General features: G+C 50.4%; 2 non-coding genes across 2 annotated transcripts; both read left to right on the forward strand.

The window, feature by feature from the left end:
• Window positions 1–3155: 3155 nt before the first annotated feature.
• LOC129634572 (small nucleolar RNA SNORD116) lies at window positions 3156–3248 on the forward strand. The gene has a single exon (XR_008705757.1). It is a non-coding gene; the product is annotated as a small nucleolar RNA SNORD116 (small nucleolar RNA).
• A 2687-nt stretch (window positions 3249–5935) lies between these two features.
• Window positions 5936–6028, forward strand: LOC129634573 (small nucleolar RNA SNORD116). The gene has a single exon (XR_008705758.1). It is a non-coding gene; the product is annotated as a small nucleolar RNA SNORD116 (small nucleolar RNA).
• Window positions 6029–8178: the final 2150 nt, after the last annotated feature.

Raw genomic sequence — 8178 nt, forward strand, 5'->3', positions numbered from 1 at the left:
GTTAACTCCATACCATTTCTGTCCTTTATCAAGCCCATCTTTGCATGAAATTGTTCCCTTGGTATCTCTAATTTTTTTGAAGAGATCTCTAGTCTTTCCCATTCTAGTGGTTTCCTCTATTTCTTTGCATTGTTCAGCGAGGAAGGCTTTCTTATCTCTCCTTGCTATTCTTTGGAACTCTGCATTCAATTGGGAATACCTTTCCTTTTCTCCTTTGCTTTTCCCTTCTCTTCTTTTCACAGCTATTTGTAAGGCCTCCTCAGACAGCCATTTTGCTTTTTTGCATTTATTTTCCATGGGGATCGTCCTGATCCCTGTCTCCTGTACAATGTCATGAACCTCCATCCATAGTTCATCAGGTACTCTATCAGATCTAGTCCGTTAAATCTATTTCTCACTTTCACTGTATAATCATAAGGGATTTGACCTAGGTCATACCCAAATGGTCTAGTGGTTTTCCCTACTTTCTCCAGTTGAAGTCTGAATTTGGCAGTAAGGAGTTCATGATCTGAGTCACAGTCAGCTCCCGGTCTTGTTTTTGCTGACTGTATAGAGCTTCTCCATGTTTGGCTGCAAAGAATATGATCATTCTGATTTTGGTGTTGACCATCTGGTGATGTTCATGTAGAGTCTTCTCTTGTGTTGTTGGAAGAGGGTGTTTGCTATGACCAGAGCATTCTCTTGGCAAAACTCTGTTAGCCTTTGCCCTGCTTCATTCCATACTCCAAGGCCAAATTTGCCTGTTACTCCAGGTGTTTCTTGACTTCCTACTTTTGCATTCCAGTCTCCTAAAATGAAAAGGACATCTTTTTGGGTGTTAGTTCTGAAAGGTCTTGTAGGTCTTCATAGAACTGTTCAACTTTAGCTTCTTCAGTGTTACTGGTCAGAGCATAGACTTGGATTACCGTGATATTGAATGGTTTGCCTTGGAAATGAAAAGAGATCGTTCTGTTGTTTTTGAGATTGTATCCAGGTACTGCATTTTGGACTCTTTTGTTCACCATGATGGCTACTCCATTTCTTCTAAGGGATTCCTGCCCTCAGTAGTAGATATAATAGTCATCTGAGTTAAATTCACCCATTCCAGTCCATTTTAGTTTGCTGATTCCTAGAATGTCGACATTCACTCTTAACATCTCCTGTTTGATGACTTCCAATTTGCCTTGATTCATGGACATATCATTCCAGGTTCCAATGCAATATTACTCTTTACAGATTGGACCTTGCTTCTGTCACCAGTCACATCCACAACTGGGTATTGTTTTTGCTTTGGCTCCATCCCTTCATTCTTTCTGGAGTTATTTCTCCACTGATCTCCAGTAGCATATTGGGCACCTACCGATCTGGGGAGTTCCTCTTTCAGTATCCTATCTTTTTGCCTTTTCATACTGTTCACGGGGTTCTCAAGGCAAGAAATACTGAAGTGGTTTGCCATTCCCTTCTCCAGTGGACCACATTCTGTCAGATCTCTCCACCATGACCCGTCCATCTTGGGTGGCCCCACACAGCATGGCTTAGTTTCATTGAGTTAGACAAGGCTGTGGTCCATGTGATCAGATTGGCTAGTTTTCTGTGATTAAGGTTTCAGTGTGTTTGCCCTCTGATGCCTTCTCACAACACCTACCATCTTACTTGGCTTTCTTTTACCTTGGACGTGGGTTATCTCTTCATGGCTGCTCCTTACCTTGGATGAGGTCACCCCTCCTGACCTTGAATGTGGAGTAGCTCCTCTCTGCCCTCCTGCCCATGCAGCCGCTGCTCCTCAGATGTGTGGTAGCTCTTCCCGGCCGCCACCCCTGACCTCGGACGTAGGGTAGCTCCTCTAGGCTGCTCCTGCACCATCACAGCCTGGTGCTCTCAGTCTCTGCCCCTGACCTTGGGCATGGGGTAGGTCCTCTCGGCCGCACTTCTGCGCAGTCCATCACAGCCGCCATGCTTCTGTTGGTTAAAGGAAGCCACCGCGCTTCTGTTCCACTCCCATAATGCAAGAAGTTTAAACAGTCACTTTGGATGTGGGGTATCTCTTCACGGCTGCTCCAGCACAGTGTAGCTGCTGCTCCTAACCTTGGACTAGGGGTATCTCCTCAAGGCCGCCCCCCCCGACCTTGAATGTGGAGTAGCTCCTCTCGGCCCTCAGCCACTGCTGCTTGGTGGTTATCTGGGAAAGTTTCCTTGTTCAGGGAAGATATGAGACTTGTGACAAGGACCTCTGAGCTGTAGTAGTAGCTGGCGTAGTCTCAGGGTACGTGGAATTCACACAGATGCTCAGCAAGGCGAACTTGAGTGGTCAGGTCCCTGTGCTTTGGTCAAAGGGCATGGAGATTAGGAGCCCAGAACTTCTGTCAACAGACCCTCGGTGAAATTCTGCATGGGGCTGGAGGAAGGTGCCAGGCGTCATCCCCCATTTTGTGGGAGGGTGGGAGGTCAGGGCTTCGTGGAGATGACAGGCATGTTCAGACACCAGGGTCTTTGCACTTGGGCTCTGAGACACAGAAATACCTGGAATGAGTTCCCCTGGCACACCTATAATGCCGAGAGCACATCTTTGTTGGTACACCGGGACAAGGCACTCAGCAGCACATCAAATGGCCTGCACCCTTGCACACTCAGGCAGACAGACACCCACAGGCACTTGAACCTAAAAACTGCACTCTTTTGATAGATATATATCCAGTCATCTGTACGATCGATACAGCTGGGTTGCAGATACAGGCCTTCCTTCAGGGAACCATGGGCATTGATACTGCTTAGCGAGAAGCTGGGTACACATCTGAAGCCTGCCTGTGCTCTCTGTCCCCTTGTCAGGTGAAGTTCCCAAGTATGAGTGTCCATCACACAGGAAACGGAGCCCCACTCGTGAGATGGTGACTCGAGGTGCTAAGGAGTCCGGTGAGAAGTGTGGCGGGCCCAGGTTGCTGCCACTGCTCTTTGGATCACTGAGCACGGTACGCCTTCCCCTTCCCCAAGACGTGTCATGAATTTCAGCTTTCCTGGGACTGCCTGAGTGGCTGTACATATGGAGGGACTGTTTCTCTTGCTGAGAAGCCTGGGGGCTCTGAGTTCCCCTGGCTGCTGGAGGACTCCCAGGTCACTGGCTCCTCCTGGGAGCGGCCCTGCCTGCCGTGAGGAGGTGGGCAGCAAGCCAGCACGTGCTCGGATCGATGATGACACCCTCACATGCATTCCTTGGAAAATCTGAACAAAATGAGTGAGAACTCACTACCGTCTCCTCATCGAAACTGAGGTCCAGCACGTTGCCTCCCTTGGGGTTAAGGGCGGGACTGGTTAGCAGTGAAGGCATCTCCGACTGTGTCACACACACGCATGGAGGAGCCAGGTCACCACCATTTGCGAGGCTCCCATCTGAGGGTGGGCCGTGTACAGATGTTGGGGCAGCTCTTGGAATACGAGGTCTGTGGTGAAGGGCACTGAGGAGCATAGAGGCATCCAGCTTGTCCAGTGGTGGCAGGAGTCGCAGTAGATCCTGGTCTCGTACAATTGAGCTTTTGGCTTGAAAATGTTCATTTCTTCCTGGTTACTGCTGCAAGTGCGCTTGTTGGGTCAGTGGTGATGTGGAATCTGAAACAAGGATGCTTCTGTGGCTTCTGATTGGCACCCCAGGTCAGATCTGAGGCACTCGCTGTTGGGGCCCTTTGAGTTGGTGAGATTCCTGTGTGCCCTCTGGCCTGCAGCAGTTGCAGGTTCCTAGGGGAACGGTGGCAGTTGTGCAAGGCAATAGGCCTTGTTTCTGCCCTTGGAAGTTCCTGAATTGCAACTGCTGTCACAGTGCTTGAGTCTTGGAGGCCTCCATGGACTGTGAAGTGATCCCAGGCCTGCATTTCTCCTGCAGGTTGGCCAGAGGCCTAGAGCAGAATGGTTGTGCAGGTGAGGAAAAGTACAGTATGATTTCCTCGGACCATATGTCTGCTGAGGCTGCAGGCACTGTTGTTTTTTCAGTGATACATACTGTGGTCCTTTTGGAGCTGTCCTTGGCTGGTAGAAAGGAGAGGGCGTTGCTGGTGCTTGGGAGGCTCGGTGATAGGTGACCTCTGTGGCCTTGGTGACCAGCTGCCAGTAGAAGGACTCTCCAAATGTATCTTTGGTGCCTTGAAGAGTCGCAGTAACAGAAGCCAAGGAGCCAGCCCTGTGGGTGGTAATGCAGTGTGGGCACATGCCCCTTGGCCGCCATTTGGGCCCTGACCCTGGAATTAACAAAGTGTGTGAGTTCTTAAAGGTTGGGGTCAAGCAGACAGCCCTGATGACACCCAGGTGTTCTCCACCCTGGCAATGAAGCATCAACCTTGGAGGTCCATGGTTGTGGTAGAGATTGGTCATTGGTTGGCATACCAGCGCTGCCTCATTGTAGGAGCAAGCAGCTCCCCTGGCACTATGGCAGAAACCTGGCACATCCAAGGTCTTCCCCTGGCAGGTCTTCTGAAGTCTTCCTGAAAGCCACCTTGGTGATCTGTGAGCCCTCGGTCATGTTGCATAGCTGAGACGTGGCAGAAAGGCGTGATGTCGCCCTAGTCAAAGCCCACCTTCTCCTGTGGGTCTTGCTGGGTGCTCATTGTCCCTGTGTGTGCTGAGGCCCTGGAGGCTTCTGATATGGGTGAGTCATCTTTTGGGTCAGGAGGAGTTCAATTTGGACGAAGCCCTGCATTTTGGAAGCTTTCTGTAGGGTGCAGTCAGTACCCAGGGCCCTGCACGCTGTGGATCTGAGGATAATCTGGCCAGGAAAGGGGTCCCATTTCTGTGGGAGTGACCCTTGAATCCTGGTACCTCAGGAAGACCAGAGCCCATCTTGCACTCTCCAGCAGAGGCTGGACAGTGATTGAACTGACTGTGCAGGAAGAAATGCATGCCCTGAATTATTTTGTTCTTCAAGGGTGTGGTGGGCCATATCTGCCCCAGCAAGTTCACCATACTATGTGGTTTTATGGGAAAGTTTCCTTATTAGGGTAGGAGGTAGGACTTGTGACAAGGACCCCTGAGCTGTAGTAGTAGCTGGGGTAGTCTCAGGGTGCGTGGCATTCACACAGTTGCTCTGCAAGGCAACCTTGGGTGGTCAGGTCCCTGTGCTTTCTCCAGAATGCATGGGGCATGGAGATTCGGAGCCCAGAACCTATGTATATAGCTCCTCAGTGAAATTTTGCATGGGGCTGGAGGAAGGTGCCAACCATCATCCCCCATTTTGTGTGTGGGAGGTCAGGGCTCCATTGAGACGGGATGTGTGTTCAGACACCAAGGCCTTTGCACGCAGGCTCTGAGACCTGGAGACACCCAGAAGGAGTTTCCGAGGCAGCCCTAAAATACCGAGAGTGCATCCTTTTTGGTATGCCAGAACGCAGGCACTCAGGTCCACATCAAATTTCACGCCCCCCTGATCAGTTGAACATACACCCACAGGCACTAGAACCTAATAACTGCACTCTTTTGACAGATAGGTATCCAGTTGTCTATATAGGATCAATACACTTGGCTTGGAGATAGAGGCCTTCCCCCATGAAGCATGAGCATTGATCTCACTCAGTGAGAGACCAGGTACACATCTGAAGCCTGCCTGTCCTTTTTGTCTCCTTGTCAGGTGAAGTTGCCAGGCATGACTGTCCGTCACCCAGGAGACGAAGCCCCGCCAATGAGGCGGTGAATCGAGGTGCAGGGGAGTCTGATGAGAAGTGTGGTGGACCCAGGTTGCTGCCAGTTCTTTTGGAATCACCAAGCACATGGTACGCCTTCCCCTGCCTCAAGACATGTCATGGATTTCAGGTTTCCTGGGACTGCCTGAGTGACTGTACATATGGAGGGACAGTTCCTCTTGCTGAGAAGCCTGGGGGATCTGAGTCCCCTGGCTGCTGGAGGACTCCCATGTCACTGGCTCCTCCTGGGAGCGGCCCTGCCTGCCCTGTGGAGGTAGGCAGCAAGCCAGCACGTGCTCGGATCGATGATGACACCCTCACATGCATTCCTTGGAAAATCTGAACAAAATGAGTGAGAACTCACTACCGTCTCCTCATCGAAACTGAGGTCCAGCACGTTGCCTCCCTTGGGGTTAAGGGTGGGACTGGTTAGCAGTGAGGGTATCTCCGACTGTGTCACACACACGCATGGAGGAGCCAGGTCACCACCATTTGCGAGGCTCCCGTCTGAGGGTGAGCCGTGTACAGATGTTGGAGTGGCTCTTGGAATTCGAGGTCCGTGGTGCAGGGCACTGAGGAGCATAGAGGCATCCAGCTTGTCCAGTGGTGGCAGGAGTCACAGTAAATCCTGGCTGAGCTCTTGAGCTCTTGACTCAGAAATGTGTGTTTCCTCCCAGTTCATGCAGCAAGTGCACTAACTGGGGCTCTGGTGATGTCGATTCTGAAGCAAGGAAGCTTCTGTGGTTTGTGATTGGAGCCCCAGGTCAGATCTGAGGCCCTTGCCATTGCGGCCCTTTGGGTTGCTGAGATTCCTGAGTGCTTTGTGGGCTGCAGCGGCTGCAGAGACGTAGGGAAAAGGTGGCACTTGTGAAAGTTAATACGCCCCATTTCTGCCCTTAGCAGTTCCTGAATTGCAACTCCTGTCACATGCTTGAGTCTTGGAGGTTGCCATGGACTATTCTGTGGTCTTAGGCCTGCATTTCTACTGCAGGTTGGCCAGAGGCCCAGAGAAGAATGTTTGTGCAGGTGAGGAAAAGTGCAGTGTGATTTCCTAGGATATGTCCGCTGAGGCTGCAGGCACTGTTGTTCTGTTTTCAGTGATACAGTGTGGTCCTTTTGGAGCTGATTGTGGCTGGGTACAGAGGACAGGGCATTGCTGGTGCTTGGGAGGGTCGATGATAGTGACCTTTGTGGCCTTGGTGGCCTGATGCCAGAAAAAGGTCTTTCAAACTGCATCTTTGGTACCTTGAAGAGCTGCAATAACTAAGCCTAGGAGCCAGCCCTCTGGGTGGTAATAAGATATGTGCACATGCCCATTGGCACCCCCCTCTTTAGCCCTTGGGACTGGAATTTGCAAGGTGTATGGGTTCCTGAAGAATGGGGCCAGCAAGATGGCCCGGATCCCACCCAGGTGTTCACCACCCTGGCAGTGACATATCACCCTTGGAAGACCATGGTTGTGGTAGAGATCTGGCATTGGTTGGCATACCAAGCTGCTTCAGTGTAGTAGCCATTGGCTCCCCACACATGATGGTGGGAAACCTGGCAAATCCAAGATCTTCCCCTGCCTGTTTTTCTGGAGTCTTCCTGGAAGCAGCCTTAGTGATCTGTAAGCGCTTGGTGGTCTTGGGTAGTGGAGATGAGCTGCCAGGCGGAATGGCATGGTGATACTGTAATCAAAGCCACATTCTTCCTATGGGTCTTGCTGAGTGCTAATTGTCCCTGTGTGAGTAAAGCCCCTGGAGGCTTCTGATGTGGGTGAGTGACCCCTGGGGGCAGGAGGAGTTTAATTTGGACCAAGTCTTGCTTTGTGGAGGTTATGGAATTCCAGTTGAGCTATTTCAAATCCTGAAAGATGATGCTGTGAAAGTGCTGCAGTCAGTATGCCAGCAAATTTGGAAAACTCAGCAGTGACCACAGGACTGGAAAAGGTCAGTTTTCATTCCAGTCCCAAAGAAAGGCAATGCCAAAGAATGCTCAGACTACCTCACAGTTGCACTCATCTCACATGCTAGTAAAGTAATGCTCAAAATTCTCCAAGCCAGGCTTCAGCAGTACGTGAACCATGAACTTCCAGATGTTCAAGCTGGTTTTAGAAAAGGCAGAGGAACCAGAGATCAAATTGCTAACAGTTGGTGGATCATGGAAAAAGCAAGAGAGTTCCAGAAAAACATCTATTTCTGCTTTATTGACCATGCCAAAGCGTTTGACTGTGTGGATCACAATAAACTGTGGGAAAATTCTGAAAGAGATGGAAATACCAGACCACCTGACCTGCCTCTTAGGAAATCTATATGCAGGTCAGGAAGCAGCAGTTAGAACTAGGCATGGAGCAACAGACTGGTTCCAAATAGGAAAGGAGTATATCAAGGCTGTATATTGTCACCCACTTATTTAACTTATAAGCAGAGTACATCATGAGAAACACTGGGCTGGAGGAAACACAAGCTGGAATCAAGATTGCCGGGAGAAATATCAATAACCTCAGATATGCAGATGACACCACCCTTATGGCAGAAAGTGAAAAAGAACTAAAAAGCCT

The sequence above is a fragment of the Bubalus kerabau genome, chromosome 19 (assembly GCF_029407905.1).
Source record: "Bubalus kerabau isolate K-KA32 ecotype Philippines breed swamp buffalo chromosome 19, PCC_UOA_SB_1v2, whole genome shotgun sequence".
NCBI classification, from domain to species: domain Eukaryota; kingdom Metazoa; phylum Chordata; class Mammalia; order Artiodactyla; family Bovidae; genus Bubalus; species Bubalus kerabau.